Source organism: Drosophila obscura, unplaced genomic scaffold, assembly GCF_018151105.1.
Source record: "Drosophila obscura isolate BZ-5 IFL unplaced genomic scaffold, ASM1815110v1 contig_87, whole genome shotgun sequence".
Taxonomy (NCBI): domain Eukaryota; kingdom Metazoa; phylum Arthropoda; class Insecta; order Diptera; family Drosophilidae; genus Drosophila; species Drosophila obscura.
In genome coordinates, this window is record NW_024542880.1 from 1,085,865 (window position 1) to 1,111,305 (window position 25,441).

General features: G+C 47.0%; 1 pseudogene; it reads left to right on the forward strand.

The window, feature by feature from the left end:
- Window positions 1–17,089: 17,089 nt before the first annotated feature.
- On the forward strand, window positions 17,090–21,114 carry LOC121405244 (annotated as a pseudogene).
- Window positions 21,115–25,441: the final 4,327 nt, after the last annotated feature.

Consider the following 25,441-nt stretch of genomic DNA (forward strand, 5'->3'; position numbering starts at 1 on the left):
CATTTCCCCGGGATGGGCTCAGTGTGCAGAGGGTATTAAGGTCTCAATATTTGGTGCTTCGGGTTGGCAGTCTCGCCGTTCGATTTTCTGGTCGATTTGTATCGCTAGCGGTAAGTGGTCCGAGAATGTTTCGGGCACTACTTGCATATCTTCAATGAGATTATTCCACATGCCATTTTTAAGACATTAGTCTGTTGTGGACACAGTTTTGCCTCTTATGAAGGTGTAACTTCCGTCCCCGTCGCTTTGCGTTCTGCCGTTAAGGACCGTGAAGCTGTTGTCTTCGCACATCTCTAGAACTAGTGGACTCTTGGATCATGTCGCATAGTTGCTCACAATAGCCTTGCCAGCAATTGCAGTTGAGGTTGGTTGGGATTATTATGAGATGTTCGTACTCGCTTACGATTTTTATAGATTCTGCGCCACCGATGTCGTGAAAGCTGCAACATCCGGATGCGACTAAGTCTGTGCGGATGCCTCTAAGTTTGCCACCACTTGCTCTTCCTCTAGCTGCCGTTCTTACGGCTGCATGCATGTTGCATGTTTTGGTCGACAAATGTTTCATATAGGAAAAATATTTGGTAAGCATATATAAATTTAAAAAATTGACTAAAGATAAGCTTATTTGCTAAAACTGAATTGTTGTATGAAAATATATTAATTCGTATGCTGTTTTGAGTGCGTATTTGCCGTTCTAGTTTTTTGATTCCCTGGCTTTGGTGAGAAGTCGCGTGTGAGTAAAGTCGGCTTCATCTAATGGTCAAGGTCAAGGTCAAGCGGCATAGAGTTCCTTCAGAATCAGGTTAGCTGGCTTTCCTTTGCAAGTGAGCTCTTGCGCGTTGTTAAAGGACACCCATTTGCCCTCTATACAGGTCTGGTCATTTTTTACGAAGGCCTTATGGTTTTCGTGTATGGAATCTAACTCCGTATTGAGCTGCATTAGGGCCAGCTTGTTTTCTTGCTGCTGTTAGCTAAGGTCTTCATAAGTTTAGACTGAACTACCCGCTAGCTTTTTTCCATTTTTTAGTTTATCATTTATCGCCGAAGCATTCTCCATTTCCACCAGCAATCCCATCTTACTGTTTCGTTGGTAGCGTTCGTGATTTTTCCACTCCCTCCTTTGTGGCATCTTCTTTTTCTAGGCCTTTGAATATAAGGTTCCAGGCCTTGCTGCTTTGCTCCAGTCTACTAAGCTCCTTTCGGTCCTACTTTCTATTGCTTTTTAATTGCTGGAAATTACATTTTTGTGAAAGTGAAAACGCCTGCCGGAGCCTGCCTGACTGTAACTTTTTGTACCCGTACTCAAAAAAGAGTTAAGGGGTATATTAGATTTGTGGTAAAAGTGGATGTGTGAAACGCAGAGAAGGAAACGACCCCATAAAGTAGATATATTCTTGATCAGCATCAATAGCCGAGTCGATATAGCCATGTCTGTCTGTCCGTCTGTCCGTCTTGTTGAGCGCCTAGATCGCAGAATCTATAAGAGCTAGAGAAACCAAATTTGGTTTCCAGTTTCATGTGATATCCCACTGCAACAAGTGTATTTCAAAATTTCGCCGCGCCCCCTTCCGCCTCCACAAAGAACGAAAATCTGTGGCAAACACATTTTTAAAGATACGATAAAACTAAAAACGCAGTATCGTAGAGAATGCCCATATCTACCAGACTGCTGAATCAGATCGGATCATAACTATAGCCAGAATGACGAAATTAATTTTCAGTTACTTCCCCTGCCCCCTCCAGCCAACGACAACACAACTCATTTTCTGCCGCGATCAGTGCGCGAACAGCCCCTAGCGGAGGAGATGTAGAATCTAAATGGTACATGTATAATCTACATGTTAGATGTAGAATATACATAATATATGTAGATGTAGAAAACAGATGTAGCAAAAGAATGTAAAATTTTATTTATCGAATCTTCCCTATTAGAGACTTACGACAAGTATACAAATCTTAGCCTAATATATTTATTTAATTAATTACACTTAATTACTTAAAGTACGTCCCTAGCTAAGTATTATTGCTGGGTGGGAAGGTCTCTTCGCCGCAGTCGTGTATGGCTAGTGTGCCAAGTTAAAGAGTGCGCAAGTCTATTAGGATGGGCTTAAAGCTTGGCCTGGTACTTTGCTTTCACTTTGGCAATTTCATCTTTAACTGATCCTACATTTAAGTCTTTATGGATATTTTCATTCCGTATGTACCATGGTGCCCCAGTGATAGTTCTTAGGATCTTCGATTGAGCTCTCTGGATTATTTCTAAATTACTAACGCAAGCATTTCCCCATAGCTCGGAGCCGTATGTCCAGATGGGTTTGAGAACTGCATTGTACAAAAGTACTTTGTACTCCAGTTTTAGTGGTGAACGGGTGTTTATTAGCCAATGTAGATTACTAGCTTTAAATTTAAGTAGATTTCTCTTCGCTTCGATGTCTTTACGCCAAGTAAGCCTTCTATCCAGATGAACGCCAAGGTATGTTACTTCGGTGGTTTGTGGAATGTTGATATTGTTCAGACATAATGGAGGGCAAGTTTGTCTGTTTAACGTGAAGGTGACATGCTTGCACTTTTGCTCATTTGCATGTATCCGCCAGTCTGCTAGCCATTTTTCTAAGGCCACCAGATGAGATGATTAGTGATCCGTGGCCCTTCTTGGGCACTTGGAGCGACTTAATATGGCAGTATCATCAGCAAATGTCGAAGTGGTTGTTAGGCTGTTTGTCGGTAGATCTGCTGTGAATATGATATACAGTGTCGGTCCAAGCACGCTGCCTTGCAGTACACCTGCTTCAATTGGATGATATCACTACTACTACTACTCTGCGTAGTAGGTGGTTGGCTATTTTTAGCCGCTCTTTCGAGGCAGGTGATCTGTGTGCTTGCCACTCTCGGCGAAGCCTTCTTTTATCGCGTAGCAGCACTTCAATGTGCCTAGAAATACGACTGCTGTTGGAAAGTTTATTAGATGCTAATATTGGTGTTGAGTGTTTTGCCGCCAGTGACATTGAGGAAACCAATGCTTCGACAGACCTATCAATGTCATCTTTACAATTAATTTTTGGGCAGCTATCAATATGAGAGCTTATGTACTTCCTGTATTTTAGCCAATCTGTTTTGCTAGAAGTTAGAAAGTGTGGGCGTTCCGAAAGCTGTGGATGGTCGTAAAGGTGAAGTAGAATGGGCGAGTGATTCGATGATAGATCTGTTAAGTGATCTACATTAATCTGAGCTTGCAGCACCCTTCGTGTAACTGCAAAATCAATCAAGTCGGGTTGCTTGTTTGGATCTGTGGGCCAATATGTGGGCTTGCCCGGAGAGATAAAGTCTAGCTTGTTTCGTGGGGTTATTATAGCGTTATATAGTTGTCTTCCTTTCGGGTTGGTAAGTCTAGATCCCCAATGGGTGTGCTTGGCATTGTAGTCACCAGCTGCTATAAATCGGTCACCTAGTAGGTCGAAGAATGTTACAAATTCTGTTTCGGAAATGCAGAAACGTGGTGGGCAGTATACTGCGGCTAGGTTTAGGTAGCCGCTCTGAATTTCAATATGAATTGCTGTTGCCTGTAGATAAGGTGTAGCAAATGAAGGCAATGGATAATGCCTAATGCGATTCTTGATCAGAACGCCAGTACCTCCATGTGCCTTACCATCGGGATGATTTGTCGCATAGAAGTTATAGCCATCGAGGTGAAAATAGTTTTTATTTGTTAGGTGAGTCTCTGATATGAGCATGGCGTCAATGTCGTGTTGAGCGAGGAACTGTAAGAGCTCGCATTTGTGCTGAGAAATGCCATTTGCATTCCAGAAACATATATTTAGACAGGACATTTAAACAGATTTCTGTTTGATTAGGAGCTCCAGGAGGAGATTTTGGTTGCGCATAAGCTCCTGCATCGTTTGTTGTATTGGTACCATTGTGTTTGTTATAGTTATCAGCATTGACTTAATTCCACTAGGCAATTGAGATGGATTTGCAGGGGTATGTTGGGCAGAGATTTCTGGGATCTGATTTGATGCCTGATTCTGCATTATTCCAGCTGTGGTTGGTTGAAGTGTCGGCTTAGAGACTGAGGCGTACGACCCGTTGTTGTAACTTAACGCCTGAGCAAAAGAAACTCCGGGAGTCGTAGTTGATGGTATATATGTTTAGTTTTGTCGGACGACCGGGTTTCGAGCTGCAGTTATTTGTTGGTTTAGGCGATTTTTCAATTCTTTATAGACAGGACAACTTCTATAATTGGCAGTATGGTTTCCCCCACAGATGCTACATTTTTTGGCAGATGGGTCCTCCTTATTTACGGGGCAGGCCTCAATGAGATGAACATCACCACAGGCAACGCAGACTGCCCGTATAGTGCAATAGGTTTTCGTGTGTCCATATTCCTGGCAATTTGTGCATTGGACCGGTCCATTTCGTTTGCGTTCCTCAACGGTGATCCTACGGTGCAGTAGGTATTGAAGCTTATATATTGGGTGAACTTCATTTTTACTTATATGCATACTTTCAGGTGTCAGTTCTACTTTGAACATTGGCTGGGGCATTTTATTTCTATTTATTATGTTCATTGCCATTTTGACTTCGAAGCCCTTATCGTTAAGTCCATCTATTATCTCATTGATTGGGACTGTTGGTTCGATTCCTTTGATAACCACTTGTAATCCTTTGCTACTTTTAAGTTGGTAGGAGTAGTAATTCATTTTATAATTTTCGAGGTATTTCGCAACTGATCGATAGTTTTGTTCGTCATTGACTTGTATTTTTGTTTCATTTATATTACCCCTTTTTATGTACGTGACATAGAAAGTGTTTGCGCCAATTGTATCAGTTATTTTTTTGACCAGCTCAGCACAATTTGCCTGTCGAGCATAAATAGGTGGCGGTCTTAGTTTTTTGGCCTTGGGTGTTTGGGTGATCTCATCTTCATTTGGGACACTTAGTATCGCAAATCTATTGTTTGCTAGTGCCTTATGTGGCACAGTGTTCTCGGTTATTTTAGTTATTTTAGCTGCATTGTTGTTCTTCACATTTTGTGGGCTCAATTTTCTTTTGATTTGCACATAGCGATCGAGCCCAGTCTGAATTAACGCTCCGTTAGCATTTTTTGAACTTATTGGTTGGGAGATTTGGGGCTTGTCGCAGTGGGTCGACAGTATCGGGCGCTGAGCAATTGCAGTGGTTGTTGTTGTGGTTGTTGTCGTTGTTGTGGTCGAAGACACAGTTTTGAGCGAGGGCATTGTACTAGTTGTTGTCAATATTAGCAAATCGCTGGTTAGGCAGTACGAGTCGGGGGATGGGCACTGAGCACTCCATGCACTGAGCACTTTGCAATGCAGGGGAGAGAGAGCGTGCTCTCTCCTCGTTCACTTGCAGTGATGCAGTTTTTGTTGGTACTGCTGCCTTTGGCGAGCGTATAGAGAAGTACGCGTTGTTTTTTGCTTGCGAGAGCCGACGCTCGTCTTGTTGTTGTTGCCGGGCTTGGCTCATTTTGGCTTTGGTTACAGTGCTTGTGCTCTTTACCGAGCTGGTGCTCTTAAACGTTGACATTTGTTTTTTTCTATTATTTCTATTAATCTTTATTACTCGATTGGATGGTATTCATGGGCAGTACGTTCACTAGTACCCATTCCTACCCGAGAGCTTTTTCGCGAATTAATTTATGATTAATCGCGATTAATTGATTTTCACCGCGGAGCGATACAAAAATACGTCTGTAGTCGTTGACGGTTGACGATTTTTTGGTGTAGATATATTCTCCTTGGTGTATCGTTGGTGGCTCCGACTGCTTGTTACGAACCTTGGGATCCATGGTTCGTTACACACCCCCCCCCCCCCCCCACCCTTTCTATCGGATGGGCGTGTTTTTAGCTCTTATGCTACGGCTAGGGAGATTGCAGGGGGCTAGTGGTAGTATTTGCCTCGTCGGTTGCATCCCTGTCCTCGTGGAATTCCTTCAAGTCGTTGATGTTAGCAACCTTCGATTTTCGGCTGCCCGGATGCTGTAGTTTTGCGATGTTCGGTGATGTAAAACCTTTGACTCTATAGGGTCCAAGGTATTTTGGTGCCAGCTTAGCGGCGAATCAGTCGGCCGCGTTGGAGAGGAGGTGTTGTCATAGGAGTACTAGGGATCCAAAAGTGGGGCGCCATTGCCGGCGGCGGAGATTGTAATGCCTTCCTAGTTCTTGGCTTGTCCTCTGGATGGTGAATACTTCGCTGAGTTTGGCTGCCTTGCTGAGAGCGGTCTCTGGGGGATTTGCCCTTTACGTTGGATTTTCCTGGGGGCAGTACAATGCGGTATGTTGCAGTTCTACTCCTGCTGTCTGTAGAAATGACCGAAACGATCGGCTCGTGAATTGCGTGCCGTTGTCACACACAAAGCATTTGGGTATGCCGAAATGACTCATTATTCGCTCGCGAAAAGTCAGTTCTAGGGTAGCGGGGGTGGCCTTTTTGAGCGGCACCAATTCGACCCACTTCGTGTTTCCCTTCTTTGATCGAGCTAGTGGTCCAACGAAGTCAGCGCATAGTGTAGCGAATGGCTCTTCGGCTTTGCGAGTGAGCATCTGGCCCACCTGCTTGCGTTGTTTAGCTTTGAACTTCTGGCATCTTACGCAGCCGCGGACATATTCTCTCACGTCCCGGTAGAAACCTGGCCAATAGTATCGTTGGGATATTCGGGTGATGGTTTTTCTGACCCCTAGGTGGCCGGCTGTGGGTTGGTCGTGGCATTCGTGAAGTATTCTGGCTCGTTGATCTTTTGCTACGCAGAGTTTTCATGCTATATATTCGTCGTCGTCGGCGCCATGGCCCAGAAGTCGATATAGCTCCCCGTTGGCGTAAGTGTAGTCAGGGTATTTCTGCGGCTCGTCCTGGATTTTTTGTATCCTGCGCTGGAGCCAGGGGCAGGCTGTCTTCTCTTCTTCGATTCGTGCGAGTGTTCCTAGTGGTTGCCTGGATAGTGCATCTGCAACTACGTTCTGTTTGCCCGCTCGATAATGCACGTCATATTGGTATTGCTGAAGTTCGAGGGCCCATCGCGCCACTCGACCGTATGGGCTGTGAAGAGTTTTTAGGCATTTTAGCGCGAGTTGATCGTTGATAACATCGAATCGGTATCCTTCCAGGTAACAGCGTAGTTTTCGAATGGCCAAAATGACCGCCAGGCACTCCTTGTCAGTAGCGGAGTAGTTTTCTTCCCCCTGGTTCAGTCGTCTGCTGACATATGCTATGACTCGTTCTTTGCCGTCGATTTCTTGGGTGAGAACTGCGCCAACTCCTAGATTGCTCGCATCTGCAGCGAGAACTTGACGTTGAAATCGGGGCACGCAAGGACGGGGGCGGTCGTCAGAAGTGTCTTCAGTAGGTCAAAAGCAGCCTGTTGTGCTTCGGACCATACCCATGGTTGGTCCTTCTTGAGTAGGCAGGACATCGGTTGGACGACTGTCGCGAAGTTTGGTACAAATCTCCGGTACCAGGATGCCATCCCGATGCATTGACGAAGTTCTTTCAGGTTTGTAGGAGGCCTGAGTTCTTTGACGGCGGCAATTTTGTCGGGGTCGGTAGGGATGCCTTCTTTGCTGATCATGTGGCCCAGATATTTGATCACTTTCCATTGATAGAGGCCTCGGCCTGGTACTGTGAAAGCTGTTGCTTCTCGACTTCCGTTTGCCATTGTTATCTGCCAATATCCATTCTTTAGATCGAGAGTGGTGATAAATCGTGCGTTTTGTAGACGTTCCAAGATGTAGTTGATTCTGGGCAATGGGTACGCGTCTGGGATGGAATGTTCGTTGAGCTGTCGAAAATCCACGAACATGCGCCATTTCCCATTCTTTTTACGCACGAGTACAATTGGCGCGCTGTGAGGGCTTCGGGAGGGCTCGATGAGACCTTCCGTTATCAATTGGTCTACTTGTTCGTCGATGATTCACATCATGGCCGGGTTTTTAGGATAGTATCGTTGCTTGATGGGTCGGTTATCCCTCATAACGATGGTATGCTCGGCGATGTCTGAGGTGCCATGGACGGTAGCTCTTCGTCCAGAAATGCTTGAATTTGTGGTGCTATGTCGGGTGGCCAGGGATCCGGGGCTGGCTCTGACTCGTCTTCGATCTCGGGGTCAAAGTGTTGGTTCGGGGCTTCGGGTAGGATGGTGGCGTCAAACGCGCTAGGTGGTTTGATGCTGCGGGGAACTTCGCTGATGTGGGCGACAATTGGTGTGGTCTCGACCGTGTGAACGACAGTCTTGTACGTCGGGTGTAGTATTCGCATTATGCTACAGCCAGACTGGTACGTGAACAGGTGTGTCGCGATGACGCCTCTGGTATCGCAACAACGACTTGTTTGGGCGACGAAGATCTCGGACATGGCTCTAGGCATGGCTCGGTGCATGGCGGTAAGAATCATGTCGGTACGCGGAAGGTACTCCAATGGGCTGGCGAATATCTGTGTGGCGTCGGCCGTGGGTACGACAGGGCTGCGTTCGGTGTATCGTGGGGTCATCGTCCTGGTTTCCCGGCCCGCGTTGAGGGGCTCTGTGGATATCAGTTCGATTATGGGCCCCGACCAGTGTGGGGTTAGCGTGGCTGTTTCCCTTGTTGCTGGGCTGTTGATCTGTTGCTGCCGTTGTCGGTGTCGATGTTGTTGCCTTGGTTCGGGGCTGATGATCGTCTCGGAGGGTGTTTCTATGTTCACTTTCTCCTTGGAGGAGATGGTACTTACATGCTCTGATGCTGGGCTTGGACCTGGGCTTCCTGTGTCGAGCTCCGGGTTCCAGTGCGTGAGTGCATATCTCGTGGGTGAGATTTTCGTAGCTTCTTTGATGTATGTGTTCCCTGTGGTTGGTCTTGGACGCGGTTGCTCCGTTATGACTGTGGGACTCGTTTTCCCGTTTGTTTGTTTGTTGTTTCTTGGTGTTGGCTTCGGATTCGTGTTCTTCGTTGTTGCCCGACGTTTTGCCTTTGCTGGGGCTGGGCTGGGTATCTTGTTCTTCGTGGCGATATGGGTCAGTGTATTCGTTGGGGTATGTCGTGGTCGCGTGTTTGCTGTTGCTGGTATCGGTGTCATGTTGGCGCTGCTGGGTGCCAAAATTGTTGGGATAGGTTGTGGACGTATGACGGCTGCCGTTGGCTTCGGTTTCTGGTGTCGAGGTTCGTTGCCTTGTACGCTGTTGGTTGGAACGGGGTGGATAGGTGGTGTGGGGCACTGATCTCGTAATTGTAGAAGTGTGGTACCGCACTTGATCGTTGTTTCAATGGCACATAGGAAGTCCATGCCGACGATAACTTGATCCAACATGTTTGGTAGGACAAGGAGGGGTATTTGAACTTCTCTTTGATCCAGTCTGATGTGCGCCAGTAGAATCTGGGTGATCTCTCAGACCGAGCCGTCGGCCAGGCGTATGCGGACGCATGCATCTTGTAGGTTGGTGTTGTTGTCTAGTTGTCGGGCGAGGTTTGCACTGATAAAGCTTCGGGATGCCCCTGTGTCGACGGTGGCTTCCGTTGCCTGTCCTCCTATGGTTACCATTGCCACTATCCGGTTCTCGTTCATGTGTAGCGGGGTTTTTATTCGTGGGTCGGGGCAGACGTCGTGCCGCATGCCCTGCTTCACCACACCGGCGAAAAGCTGCGCGTGGGTTGGCGATGGGGGTCGTGATCATGCGATGTGCTACCTCGGGCCTTGCCGTACTCACTGGGTTGGATGGCTGTCTCCTTGGTGAGTCTGACGAGTCCCAATAAGGCTTCCGGAATGGTGTCCGATTGGAGTCGCCGCTCCTCTGTTCTGTAGCCGGCCGTGCGTATCTGGGCGTGTGTCGTGGTGGTGCGAGAGTGCTCGGGATGGTCCGCTCTAGAATACTCTCAAACTCCGTGGCCAGCAGTGTTAGCTGTGACAAGTCTTGCAGTTCGTGGCGGCGCACGTACATCTGGTAGGCTGGGAGGGCGTTGTCGTAGATCCTGGTTAGCTCCTTGGTTGCGTCGTACCCGGCGTGGTGCATGAGTAGACGTATCTCGATGAGGAAATCTTTGAACAGTTCCCCCGCCACTTGCTTGCGGGCTCTGATCTGGTCTTCCAATTGTTTAAAATACCGTGGTGGCAAGAAGAACGTTAAGAATTCCTAGCCGAAATTTTCCCATGAGGAACTTTGTAGGCGGCTGATGCGGAACCAACACCTTGCACGGTCTGTGAGAAGTTCGACCATGGCCTGCGGCAGCTGGTTTGTGTCCACCCCATACGAGAGCGCACGTTCTTCGAGTAGTTCAATGAATGATAGAGGGTCACCTTGGCCGTCAAACTGAATACACCATTTTTGGATGTTTTCCGCCATTGGTGCAGCGTGGTTGTACTGGTGCCCTTCCATGGGTCGGTCGATCGCTGGCAAGACCCTCGGTACGGGTGCTGGGTGGGTCTCTGTAGCTAGGGGCCTTGGAAACAGGGCTGCAGGAGTGCGGTATTCGGTGGCTGCGGGGACTCGTAATCCGGTCTTAGGATCCAGTGCGTCAAATTTCTTTCGGCGTTCATCGACCGTTCCTTCGCTGCCGCATCCGAATTCTTCGTCGAGGACTTCTAGTTCGTCCCGACGGAGTTTGTGGATCCAGCCGGTGCTGACCCCTGGATTGGAAAAGTGTCCCGCAGGGTACGCCTCCTCTGGTTGTTCCTCGTCGTGATATTCCATGGTGGTTTTTCTGTTGATTTTGGCACTGAGTTACAATTAAACGGCACTTTTAGGATCGTACGCAGCGCCGATTGTTTTCGCGCCCGGATTACGTAAGTGAATTATTGTTGAGCTCAGCTGGTCTATTCAATTTTCCTTTTGCTGGCAGTGGGTCTTTAATCCACGAAGTTCCTGATTTCGGTTTTCTTGAAATTTTCCTTCAAAAATCCTTTAAAGTCCCTGCTCGCTCGCCACTTGTGACGTCCTATCTCAGGCTGAGGTATGCTTCATTCTATCCAGGGTCCTGAATTACAAGTAATTTATAATTTGCAGGACTTTGTTTGGAAAACCAGGAAATCGGCCAACAACTGAAATAAAATTTGTTATTTGGAATCACAACACGTTTGGTTTGTGTTTAATTTGTATTTTTATTTAAGGTTTTTTTTTAGCGTTTTAATTCAAGTGATCTGCTAGCTAACTTCCAAACGAACTGGACTCCGAACTGAACTGTCTTAGTACCGGGAAAACTCCGATTTATATAGTGTTTTCCTTTTCTAAATAGTAGGGCCAGTGCTGCTAGGTATGATTCGATGGCACGTGTGCTGAAGTCTTCAGGTTTCCTGTCTGCTGCGTGTGCTGAGTTTTCATTTCGTTGGGTGTTGACCTCGTTATTTGAGAGTTTTGGTTACTTGGTTTTGCTGTTGGTTATATGGGGTTGGTTATATAATATTGGTCAGCGCCTTTCCGTCGATTGGCCGAGCGTGTGCTGAATTCTCGGTTTTCTTTCTTTCCCTGATCGATTCCTTTGTGCTGCGTCTTCGGATTTGCTGGTGTTGATATATTCTCCTTGGTGTATCGTTGGTGGCCCCGACTGCTTGTGACGAACCATGGGATCCATGGTTCGTTACAACTGTTTTAAATCCGCTGTGAACTCAACTTGTTGAATCGTTCGTAGGATCATAGTGCGAGCGAACCTTAGTTCTCCTGCACAAAGTGTCGTTGTAGGTGCTGTATTAGTTTTGTAGCAGAAGCGAAACATATACGCTACAATACGTTGTAGTTTGTTGAACGAGCATGTGTATAAATCTTTTCCAAGAGAGCTAGATGTGATTGGCAAGCTGACATGATTAGCCTTTCTCTCGAGATGGCGAGAGATTGGGTGTTTTTGTCCATTTATCTCCTGATCCGTGCAAGAATAATGGTCCGTATAGCCATATGATCCCTTCACTTTCTTGCTGGGATTTTTCTTGAAAGGACATCAGCTGCATTGTTTGCTGATGAAACATGACGCCATTGTAGTTGGTTAGTCAATGTCTGGATTTTAGCGATTCGATTTGCCACGAAGGTGTGGTATGTGGACGCCGATGGTTTAATCCAGGACAGTACAACGTTGGAGTGGAGATATGGAGATTCTTTCTAGCTCGATTGGTGAGTTCGGCACCTACAACTGCAGCGCACAGTTCTAGACGTGGTAGGGATTCTTTGGCGGTGGATGCTACTCGAGACTTTGAGCATAAAAGTCGTAAAGAGACCTGATTGTTTTTGTAGGTGGCTCGTACGTACATTGCCGCGCCATAGGCTCGTTCCGATGTGTCCGAAAAAGTATGTGGAACCTGGGTGACTGACACTTTTCCATCATATACGTGCCGGGGAATCTCCATTGAGTTTAATGATTGTTGATGTTACTGAGACGAGTTGTAAATTCGAACTGTTTTGTTCTCAAAACTTATGCACTATATATAGTAAACTCTAACATAATTAAACTAAGACCAACGCTAAGAAAAGATCACGATCATCCTTGATAGTGACAAGTGGTAGTGATAGTGGGTTCAACGCGACCCATGTAGATGACTTTATGGTTGAACCGATCCTAGATTTAGATGTCCCTCGTTGATAACGTCCTCTTTGGGGATTCCTTGCAATAGCCGGTCGTTGTTGGAGCACCATTTGCGAAGTTTAAGGCCGAACGCTAGAAAAATTGTATTAAGTTCTTGCTGAACTTGTATTGCTTCTTGAATGGTATCCGCGTCAGTGATACAGTCGTCCACATAGAACTCGTTTTTTAATGCAATAGATCCTATAGGTAATCTGGTTTTGCTCCAAGTTGCCAATTTATCCAGACATTACGTTGCCAGGAATGCAGAAGATGTGGTCCCATATGTGACTGTTTTTAAGCGATAGTACCCGATATCCTCAGATGGATTGTTTCTCCAGACTATCATCTGATGAAATTGTTCCCCGGTATTCATCCACACATTTCGGTACATTTTCTCGATGTCCGCTGTGAAAATCGTACTTATGTATACGAAAACGTAATAGAATGGACATAAGTTCACACCGAACTGTGGGTCCGGCATGCAGAATGTCGTTTGAGACATTCCGTTTGTTGATTTGTATGATGCATCAAATGCTACCCGTAACTTTGTGCTGGTGCTTTCAGGTTTGAGTACACAGTGGAGTGGTATGAAGTAATGTCTCTCCGGCATTTTTGATGCTGGGACCATCTTCATGTGTCCACGTAGCCTTTCCAGGTGTCTGGTGAAATCTGTCGCTCTAATGCCAGGAATCTTTTGGTTGCAGTTTCCAAGGACCCCCCTCGGATTGAAGAGTTTTCGTAAAATTGGAGTTGTACTATCAACCTGCCATGCGATGCTGTTTTTTAGTTCTCTATAAAGTGAGCTTCTCAATGGGCTTCGATTTTTGTGCGTGGTTTTTCTTCCGTCTCTAAGTTGTCCAGAGTATGAATTTTTCCATTAGCTCGTTGATTCTAATTGCACAAATGGATGAGGAGTTGTGTGCAGACCTGATTTTTCCTGCCACAATCCATGCCAATTTTGTATTTTGCAGCAAAGGGCCTCCCGTTTTTTGCTGTTTTTGATCTGGGAATAGTAGCGAATAAAAGTGCTCTGCTCCGAAGAGCATGTCGACTTTTCCTGGTGTATGGAAATCCGGATCTGCCAGTGGGAAATTGGATGGTATGTTCAAGTACATTGCATCGAGTGCCTGCGCTGGTTGATCAGCAACTATCTGAGGTAGTAGAAATGCTTCAATTCTTTGCGTAAATCCGCCGTGAAGCGATTTTATTAGAAAATTTACTCGTGCTCTGCTGGTCTTTGACTGACCTCCAATTCCTTCGATGCGTAATGTTGTATCATTAAGTTTGACTGACAACATTGATGCCATTCGCTCAGAGATCAGGTTGATCTGTGATCCTGAATCCGGAAAAGCTCTGAAATTGTCTTCTTGTGAATTGTTTGCTTCTACTGATACTTTTGATGTAGCTAGTAGGTTGTAATTATTCTTAAATGCTGCGTTTACCGTCGGTGCTCTTGGTTCTGTACTTTCGCCTGATGGTATGTCCAAGTGAAGCAGTGTATTGTGCTTTTTGTCGCACTTGAAACATGTCCGACCTGGGCATGCATTTGTTTTGTGGCTTGTTTTAAAACAGTTGGCACACAATTTCTGCTGTGTACCCAAATTAGTCGTTCTGATGGCGATTTGGAGCGAAACTCATCGCATCCGAAAAGCCAATGGCTTGCCTTCTTGCAGAATGAGCAGAGAGTCGTTTTTGATTTTCCTGTTGTGCCTTTTGGCTCCTTGACATTTGTGTCTTTTTTCCAGTTCCTAGAACTTGAACTCTTTTTTCCAGGAACTGAATGATTGATCGAATGATTGCTCGTACCAGGCTCTGTTAGTGACATCCAGCTTATTCGATATTTGTAACGTAAAACTCTTTTAATGACTTGGAATTATTTAGAAAGCGGTTTAATACCGTGCTAGCGACGTCGCTGGGATTGTTTTATGTATCAATCAGTATTTCCCATGCACTCACAAAATTCTCTTCCTTTAGATCGATATGTCGGATCAATCTTTCTGTCTTTCCAGTTACGATTGTTTTTAGATACCACATTTCCGTACTGTGGGAATGTTTGTTTAATGAATCATACATGAGAGCAGTTCATAGAACTGGGACCATTTTAGTATGTCCCCATCAAACTTTGGAATGTTGATGTGTGGAAGCTGCACGTCATTATTGCTTGATGTGGCTGGTTTTGTCAATGCTCTTTGCATTCCATGTCGTATCCTAATTCTTCTTCTGAGAATTGTTTTAGAATCCTTTCCATGGACTCTACTATGGCCTTTGGTCGGCGACATAGTGAAGGCAATTTGCTGTAAGCCTCTGTGAGTTGCTGGCTCCGATCATTCGATTGTGGTTCGACATTTTACCCCATATGAGCACTTGATGCCTAATTTAGCTTGTTCATGCTTTCGGTAAAGATCGCAACGTATGCATTCATTGTTTTACGTAGGTCCTAATGGAAATTAAAGTAATGATCGGTTTTGTATGCTTTCGATAGGTTGGTGTCGATTTCGTTAAACCGATTCAATGCATCCTCGAGAGCCGCCTTATTTGTCTGGCAGTACTTTATGGTTTGCTTCCTTTCTGGGTAGTCTATCTTGAAGTTCCTCCTTGTGTGAATCCATTTTGCCTCTTACTTATTACTTTGCCCCGTTGGGAGTGTTTTATTTGCTTTACAGCTGGAAACGCTGATATTCGCAACCGATGTTGGTCAAAGGAAAAGTACAAGCGACGTACTGGATGGAGGTTTTGTGCTGTTTTCAATGGTGAAACGCACGTGTGACCTTGATCTTATTGATCGTTGATCTTGTTGGCTGATGATGTGAACTTAGCAGATCTGCCAAATGGTGCTACTTATTGGTAGGCGATTCTACCGTAAGTAAGTGGCTTGTTGCCAGTTTGTGTTGAAGAGTCCTGGTGACTTCTTCAGTGTGATCTTCAGGTTGTATCCTTTTCCTGTCGCCTGTTGGACAGTTTGTAAAGGATGTCCGGCATCGGGGTCACCAAAATGTTAATGTGTGTTTGAGTGTGTGTGATTTGGTATGCATACGTTACATAAAACGTTTACAATTTTGTCGTCGTAACTAGAACTTGAACCAGTTTGACTGCGGAGATGGTTTCCTACGGTGAGCCAATAAGGGTCCGAAGACACGGCGAAGTTCTTAGTGGTCGCCAAGGCAACATTAAAATTTGTTGACAGCTGAACAAGCCTAAGTAACTCAGAAGGTCGAAAACGGTAAGCTACAGGATATGGTCGGAGATGCTTCCTTTGTGCGTTACAAACTTCTGTTCAGTTTTAATCTACCATCTTCAGTGGAATAAATATGTCGAAGTAATGCGACGTTGTTGAGGAAAAATTAGCGACAAAGTTTAAATAAATGCCGCAGACTATTAATATATTAAGTTTCTACTAGATTTCATACTCCTACACTAAAAGCTAAGTGTTACCCACTTAGTTTGCTCTTGTAGCATTTTTTAGCTGGATCTAAATTAAATCGTATCAAATTTTGTCGTATTTTTATTCACACTATGATCCGATGAGGGGGAGTGGGGGCCTATCTGAGGCCACCGGACGGGTCGCAGGTTGCGGATAGCGAACGGCCTACCCTAGTGGGTAGGTTAGCTGTGAATAAGCGGGCATCGCAAACAGAAGCAACTAAGTTGGCTCTGAGGGTAAGTACCGGAAATAAGCAGTCCGGGACAGCCAGCGGGTGTTCGCGAAGTAGCAACACTGACGATGCGCATGTGGTGACGCCTCTCATTAAGTAGCTCACAAACTCCCATCCCTACACAATACCCACCCACATCCCAACACTCACCTCACAACGGGCCGGACACAGGTGTCATGCGACTCGTGCCAAGAGTCAGCCTGGCTGGGGGCCCGGTATAAAAACTAGCCCAGTCGCGAACGGAGAGCTCAGGGACTTGGCAGCCCCCTGTTCTAATGATGCCTTACCTGGGCAACGTGGATCTCTGCCCGGGCTGACCGTTCCCCTTCTCAGCATCTCGTGGGAAAAATTATGAATAAAAAGCAACAAACAACAAAAAAAAAACAAAACAAAAAACAAATGAGACTGACACTCCCCAAATGTCAACAGGGAGCAATCCCAAGCAGGGGAAGGCAGTGGCCCAAAGGCCTGGCCTAGCCCGCTCAATCACAGGTAAATCCTGCTCGGTGGAAGGTACCAGCGCCCAAGCCAAATACACATACGCCGAAAAGAGGAGTGCAGGCCACATACTCCGTCGGCAGAATGCGAGTACGGAGGCTAGCCCGTCGGCCGACTGGCTGAAGAAGGTGGAGTTGGCCACGGCGGTGCTCCCAGACTTCAGCATGAAGACACCAAGGGAGGTTCCTCTGCCAGGAGACGCCAGGACCTCCTGCAAAGCGCTCAAGGGTCCAGACAGATATATCCTTCTCAAAAATTGCCAAAGAAAGGACACTTATTGGTGTCCTGGATAAAGGCAGTGCAGATGGAAGGATCCCAAGAAACCAGTGGAAGTGGGGGGAAGCGGCATTGGCCGACCGCTGCTTCGAGCTGCTGGAGAAGGACCCTGGGCCACCCCCAGTCTGTAAGGACATGGGATGGTTCCAGGGCAACACCAAGATTGTAGCCTGCGAAGATGAGCGCTCCGTACAGCTGTATAAAGCAGCGGTAGCGCAAGTCGGAGAGTTCTACCCAGGGGCGAAGCCGGAGCGCATCCACAAGATGTTGCAGCGATGCAAACCACACCTTCCCACCGAGGACTGGAAGGTGGTGAAAGTTGAGACGACACAGGGCCCCACAAACCAAGTTGTCTTCATCCTCAACAGGGAGTCGCTGGCCCCGATTGAGGCCGCTAAGAGTCAGCTGAACTTCGGCTTCGGTGTATAAGTCGGACGCAGCGGCCGAGGCCCGTAGACCTCGGAGATCGAAGCACCCGATGACGAGCTGGGGCCGGAACAGGATGGTTACCTCACAGACTCGACCCTCATGAGGGAGTTCGAGGCAATGTGTCGCAAGGACGGGCATGTCACCGACGACTCGGACGCCGACACGAAAGTGGTGGAGATTAATAATAACGATGTCTCTAAGACTTCTGCAGATCAATCTCCACCACTGTAAGGCAGCATCTGCTGCTCTCATACTCCGCTTGGTTTCAAGCGGAGCTGACGTAGTCCTAATCCAGGAGCCTTGGGTGGTAGAAGGCAAGTTCTGTGGATTAGCGACGAAGGAATACAAGCTTACCGTAGCCCAAACAGAAGGTAAAACTCGTACCTGCATACTTGCAAAAAGACTTTTATACATCTTTCTACTCCACAATTTAAGCAACGGCGACAACACGGCGGCTAGCCTAGAGATACAGGGGACACACCTAAGACTGGTGTCGTCCTACATGGCCCACGAGGATATCGATCCTCCAAGTGACCTAGTTCGCAAGATAGCCAGCGACAGCGAGAGGTCGGATACAGGCCTCATAATATGCTGCGAAGCCAACGCTCACCACACTGAATGGGGGAGCTTGGACACAAGCTGGTGTGAGTCACTTTTCAGCTTCATCCTAAGCTCGAATTTGGTTATTTGTAATCGGGGGAGCGATCCCACCTTCATTATAAAAAACCGGCAGGAGTTTATCGACCTCACTTTAGTGTCTCACAAACTGTCAGACATAGTTAAGAGTTGGAAAGTCCTAGAGAACCACTCCTTCTCTGATGATAGGTATATCGAGACAGTCCTATCTCTCGAATACCCTAAACCCACTGACTTTATAAGCCCCAGGAAAGCCAACTAGGATATATATAGTTCGAAAATGTAGGAACGCCTTTCCCTCTTAGCACCAAAATGCCCGTACACTCAAGACGATCTTAAATCGTCTAGTGGACAATTTCACGAAAGCATGCAATAAGGCCTTCACGGCCTCAATCAAACCTAAGGGGAAAAAGAAACCCCCTAGTGGTAAAAAAATAGATATCCTACATAAAAGCTGCAGGACTCTTTTCAATAGAGCCAAAAGCCACAACGAGGAGGAACACTGGGCAAACTACTAAAGCAATCTAGCCCTATATAAGAGGGAATTTAGGAGAAAAAAAAGAGCCCCTTGGCAAAAATTCTGCTCTGACATTGACGAAACGTCGGAAGCCGCAAGGCTACGTAGGATCCTCTAAAAAACAACCCTCTCGGTGGGGTACCTCAAAAGAATGGATGGTACATGGACTAAATCTAGTGAGGACTATCTACATATCCTACTCGATACACATTTTCCAGGGTGCACAAACATCGAGCGGGCAGACCCCCCATTGAAGGCCCGGCAACATCGATGGCGCACATCCTCACAAAACGGAACATCAGCTGGGCAATAAATAGATTTATTTTCTTCAAATCACCTGGTTACGACCAGATCATTCCGTCTCAATTACAAAAAGCCGAGACACAGCCATTAACTGGTTGCAATGCATCTTCAGAAAGATACTGGTAGTGGGAAAAATTCCTCACGTCTGGCTTAAGGCTAAAAAGCCTCACACTCAACCCCACTTCAGACCAATCAGTCTATCGTCCTTTCTTCTTAAAACCTTTGAGACACTAGTCGGGCTTCATCTGAGAAAAACCATAAATACTCAGTGGCTGTCAGGCACACAACATGCCTACCGAAAAGGAAAATCCACGGAAACGGCACTCCATGAAGTAATCTCGACGGTAGAGAAATCCCTACACATCAAAGAATACTCCTTAATAGCTTTATTAGATATCGAGGGAGCTTTTAACAACGTCACACCAGAGGCCATCACGGAGGCCCTGAATGACCTGGGGGTGGATCGTCACATGGTGATGCTCATTGATAAATTGCTTACATGCAGGACGGTGACATCATCAATGGGATCGTCCACTCAGTCAAGGTATGTCAACAGAGGCACCCCGCAAGGTGGTGTCCTGTCCCCCCTTCTATGGAACATATCAGTCAACAGTGACCTGGAAGGGGAGGACTGCAAAGTGGTAGCATGCGCGGACGACGTTGCCATCATCTTTTCGGAAAAATTCCCTCAAAAACTCAAACACGATCTAATGACTGCAAAGCTCATGCGACTGTCTGAACGGACAAAGTCAGGAGGACTGCGAGTCAATCCCTCGAAAACGGAACTTGTATTGTTCACAACCAAAAAGAAAGTTCCCCCTCTCAACCCCCCAATACTAAATGGATGCAGGCTCTCTTTCAGCGAAAATGCCAGATACTTAGGGTTGGTAATTGACAACAAGCTATGTTGGAACTTAAATATCAAAGACAGAGTGAAGGCCACGATAGCCCACTACACTTGCAAAAAGGCCATTAGCTTGAAATGGGGCATGAACCCAAGCATAGTCCAATGGATATACCTAGCAATAGTTAGGCCAATACTACTCTACGGAGTTGCAGTGTGGTGGCCTGCCCTATCCAAAAAGACCATCACTAAACAACTAGGCAAGGTACAACGAACTGCTGCCCTATGCATCAGTGGAGCCCTACGCACCACACCAAAAGACGCGCTTAATGCCATCCTATGCCTCCAGAGCCTAGACCTTGCAGGCAGGGAGCAGGCAGAAATGGCAGAAATTCGTCTGAGAGAATCCGACCAATGGGTGTCACAGCACACCGGTCACGCATCTATCCTAAAAGGAAATGATATCTTACCAACAAAAACGGACTACTGTGTTCCGAGGGAGTATATAGGTATCTATACTCCTTTTGAAATAATTATCCCCCACAGAGACAACTGGCTCGAGGGTCCACCTGGCCCAGACGGAGCCATACAAATCTTCACAGATGGCTCAAAACTGGACAATAAGATTGGAGGGGGAATCTAGTCCGAACAGCTAAACATAATACACTGTTTCAGGCTCCCAGATCACTGTAGTGTCTTCCAAGCGGAAGTGATAGCGATCAATGAAGCTTTGAGTTGGCTTTGTGAAATTGCCACTACGGCAACTCATTTAAACATCTACAGTGACAGTCAAGCTGCGATCAAATCGCTAAATGCGATGACATCGAGCTCGGCTACCGTGGCAAACTGTCGCAAATCTCTCCACGAGATGGCTCATCAGCATGTTATTAGCCTAATATGGGTCCCGAGCCACCAGGACATTGAAGGCAACTGCATAGCAAATGAGCTGGCCAGAACTGGTACTACAATCCCCTTTCTCCAAGATAAGGAGGGCATTTGAATGCCAATGGCCACTTGTAAGCACATTATAAAAGAGCACTTTAAGCTACTTAGAGACAATAGGTGGCAAACTGCACCGCAATGTAGCATAACTCGGCAAACATGGCCCAGTATCAAAAAAAGCGCACCGCTAAGCTCTGCAAGCTCAGTAGAAAAAGGTGCAGCTCAGTCATACGCTCCCTTACAAGACATTGGCTAATAGGCACCCATGCTAACAGGATGGCTGCCCCCTACAACGACTTCTGTCGTAGCTGTAGAGATGAGGACGAGGAAGAAACGGTGGAACACCTATTCTGCTCCTGTCCGGCTCTCAGTAGAAGGAGGCTACAATACCTGGGAATGCCTTTCATGAACGAATTATTAGAAATGTCTACTATGATTCCAAAAAGGATCGCAAACTTCATAAAGGCATCCGCATGGGACAACTGCTGACATAGTGTCTCACAAGGGCAGAGGACATGATCCACCCGGTATCAAAACGGGCCGTAAACGGAAAAAGTGTGTCGGGTTTCTGGCGATCCCGACAACCGCCTCAACCTAACCTAATCTAACCTGTCCACATTATCATTACTCGATGAACTAATCCTTGAGCGATAGACCGAGAACGCAACGGGGAAAAATATAGAAAAAGAGAAATCCAAAATATTCGGTAGGCCATTTTAGTTAAATATAAATCAATAAGTAAAAAAAAAAACACAATTACAATAGAAAATAGAAAATTAAGACAATGAAAAATGGAAAAAAGCTATTGTGCTTCTCAACAACATGTAGTAACTATATGCCTATTTACAATAGGATTGAATTTTCGAAAGCTTGCATTTTGGGCAAAGCTCAGTTTTTATATCCGAAGAGTTAAGGGGTGTAGATTTGAGCCCGAAGTGGATGTGTGCAACGCACAGAATGAAACGTTTCCGACCCCATAAAGTACAATAAGTCCGTGTCTTCTTTAATTTCCCGCCTCTTAATTGATATGGCATTACTCTTTCTATCATAAGGCATCTATTAGCTGCTTCATGTTAAAATTTGAAGAAGCTGCATTTGTGGTTTACAGCCATTGATAGCAAGCTTCCTTGTGCTTTGAAGAAAAAACGAAAAAAATTATATTCGTATGCTGATTAAGCATTATTTCTTGTGGATAATCCAAGTCCTTCATATTCATTCCTGAATTCCACTTAGCATTTGCAGGTGTCTGGTGAAATCCGTCGCTCTTATGCCAGGAATCTTTTGGTTGCAGTTTCCAAGGACCCCCCTCGGGTTGAAGAGTTTTCGTAAAATTGGAGTTGTACTATCAACCTGCCATGCGATGCTGTTTTTTAGTTCTCTATAAAGTGAGCTTCTCAATGGGCTTCGATTTTTGTGCGTGGTTTTTCTTCCGTCTCTAAGTTGTCCAGAGTCCTGAATTTTTCCATTAGCTCGTTGAGTCTAATTGCACAAATGGATGAGGAGTTGTGTGCAGACCGGATCTGCCAGTGGGAAATCGTTTGGTATGTTCAAGTACATTGCATCGAGTGCCTGCGCTGGTTGATCAGCAACTATCTGAGGTAGTACAAATGCTTAAATTCTTTGCGTAAATCTGCCGTGAAGGGATTTTATTAGAAAATTTACTCGTGCTCTGCTGGTCTTTGACTGACCTCCAATTCCTTCGATGCGTACTATTGTGAGGTCCTATTTCAGGCTGAGTTATGCATCAGTCTGTCCAGGGTCCGCTACAATAAAATTTTTAGATTGTAGGTGACGTCATGTGTTTGGCTGGCTTGAAAATGCAGTAGGCAAGCGAGAAATGATGATGCGCGAGTTTTTTTTTGTTGGTTTCTTCTTTAGTAGGCGAGACATCGGTTGGACGACCGTCGCGAAGTTTGGTACAAATCTTCGGTACCAGGACGCCATCCCGATGCATTGACGAAGCTCTTTTAGGTTGTTGGGCCGAGTGTAGTCCAAAGGGCATCACCTTCCATTGGTAGAGGCCTCGGCCCGGTACTGTCAAAGCTGTTGATTGTCTCTCATGACAATAGTGTGCTTGGCGATGTCCGACGACCCGTGGAGGCCATCAAATTTTGGTAGCTCTTTATCTAGAAATGCTTGGATCTGCGGGGCCAAGTCTGGCGGCCACGGCTCCGGGACTGGTTCAGGCTCATGTTCGGTTGGGTCGGCGGCTTCGGAGTCAACTGGCTGGCTGGGGTCTTCGGGTAAGAGGGTTGTATCGAAGGCGCTGGGCGGTTCGATCCTCCGTTGGTAGTCGCTTATGTGGGCGACGAACGGGGTGGCGTTGGCCGTGGGTAGATATGTTTCATATCTCTGATGCAATACGTGGGTGGTATTGGCGGTCGTTTGGCGCATGAAGAGCGCCATGCGCGGTCGGTGCATCGTGGGGGCATCGTGCCGGTTTCCGGGCCCTCGTTGAGGGGCTCTGTGGATATCAGTTCGATTATGGGCCCCGTCCAGCGCGGGGTTAGCGTGGCTGTTTCCCGTGTTGCTGGGCTGTCGGATGGTGGTTGACGTTGTCCTTTTTCGCTGCTGGTGGTCGGTTTTGAGGGTGTCCGTGCGTTCCCTCCTTCTGGTGTGGATTCTCTGCGTGCTTGCTTTGTTGCTCGTCTTGGACCTGGGCTTCCTGTGTCGAGTGCCAGGTCCAAGTGTGTTTGTCTCGTGTGTGAGACCCTCGTGGTTTGTTTGTGAGGCGTGTTCCCTGTTGTTGGCCTAGGACGCGGTTGCTCCGTAGTGGCCGTGGGACTCGTTCTCCCGATTGCTTGCTTGCGGTTTGCTGGTGCTGGCCTTGGATTCGTGTTCTCCGTTGTGGGCCGGCGTTTCGTTTTCGTTGCCATTGGTTTGGGTGTCAAGTGCTGCGTTGCGTTGTTGGGTGTCGTGAGCGTTGTGATAGGTCGTGAACGTGGTGGCGTTGTGGTTGGCGTAAGTTTCTGGCTTCTGGTCGCGGGGCCTGGTATGTGATTGGTCGGATCTTTGGGTGCAGTTGGCGTGGCCGACTGATTGCTTAGTTGCAGTTGGGTGCTGCCGCATTTGATCGTGGCTTCGATGGCGCATAGGAAATCCATGCCGACAATAACTTGCTCCACCATGTTTGGCAAAACCAGGAGCGGTATTTGTACCTCTCGTTGGCCCAGCTTGATGGGCTCCCGTAGAACTTGGGTGATCTCTCTGACCGATCCGTCAGCCAGGCGTATGCGGGTGTTGGCATCTTGCAGGTTGGTGCTATTGTCTAGTTGTCGGGCGAGGTGGGTGTTGATGAAGCTTCTGGATGCCCCGGTGTCGATTGTGGCTTCCGTTGCGTATCCTCCTATGCTTAGCATCGCCACTATCCGGCCGTTGCTTACGTGTAGAGAGTTATTTAGTCGCGGGTTGGAGGAAGCGTCGTTCCCGGCTGATCCCGTGTCAGCTGGGGACGCGTGTCGTTTCCCGACGCGTTCTGGCGGCAGCATTTGAAGGTCCGTGTGCCGCGCTTGCCACATTCCCAGCAAAATAGTATCGAAGGGTTCTGGCAGTCGTATGCCGCATGCCTCGCTTCACCACACCGGCGACAGGCTGCGCGTGGGTTGGCGATAGGGGTCGTGATCATGCGGTGCGCCACCTCGGGCGTTGTCTGGCTGCTTGAGGGTGCTTGCTGCCTCCTTGGCGAGTCTGCCGCCTCCCAGTGGGGTTGCCGAAATGGTGGCCGGGGCGGGTCGCCATTCCTTGGCTCTGTGGCCGGCCTTGGGTATCTTGGGGTGCTTCGCGGGGGTGCGAAAGTGGTCGGGATGGTCCGCTCTTGGATACTCTCGAACTCGGTAGCCAACATTGTGAGCTGCGCCAAGCTTTGGAGTTTGTGTCGCCGCACATACATATGGTATGCTGGCAGGGTGTTGTCGTAGATCCTGTTCAACTCCTTGGCGGCGTCGTACCCGGGGTGGTGCATGAGAAGCCGTATCTCGATGAGGTAATCCTTGAACAATTCTCCTCTCGCTTGCTTGCGGGCCTGGATTCGGTCTTCTAATTTTTCAAAATACCGTGGCGGCAAAAAGAAAGTCAAGAATTCTTGGTGGAAATAGGCCCATGAGCTGCCTTGTAGTTGGCTGGTGCGGTACCAGCGACTGGCCCGATCGGTGAGAAGCTCTGTCATGGCCCGGGGCAGCTGATTCGTGTCCACCCCATATGAGAGAGCACGTTCTTCGAGTAGTTCAAGAAATGCGAGCGGATCGTCCTGTCCGTCGAACCTGATCCCCCTGTTCGATCAAACTCTTAAGGCCATAATATAATATAATAATCACTTAAATGACCCTCGCCTTGTAGTACCTTACGCTCATGTTTTACTCTCTTTGTTACGCTCTTGCACTAAATTTGTAATTGAATTCACCACACAGAAGCCCGCTTATGCTCAGTGCTCATGCACTTAGAAACCAAATAAATAGTCATTGGCTAGCACTCAACTGAACCCCCTCGACTTTGCGGATTATTATTGGATTCCAGCAGATTTCTTCGCATCGAGTTAATTAGCTCACTTGGAGATTGACACACCCCCATCCTTGAACAACGATATTGAGGAAAACGCTCCTCGATCAAACATTTTGGCGCCCAACGTGGGGCACGTGTGTTAATTCTGTGAACAATTAAATTACTCGCATTTTATGTATATTCCATCAAACAGCTTCGTCGGTACATAATTTGCAAGTGCAACAACTACACTTTCGTTTCGTCTCGCAGTCGCCGTCGAAATTTCTGAAAATCATATCAGAAGCGAACTGATCGATCGCGGGTTCATCAACCTCTCACT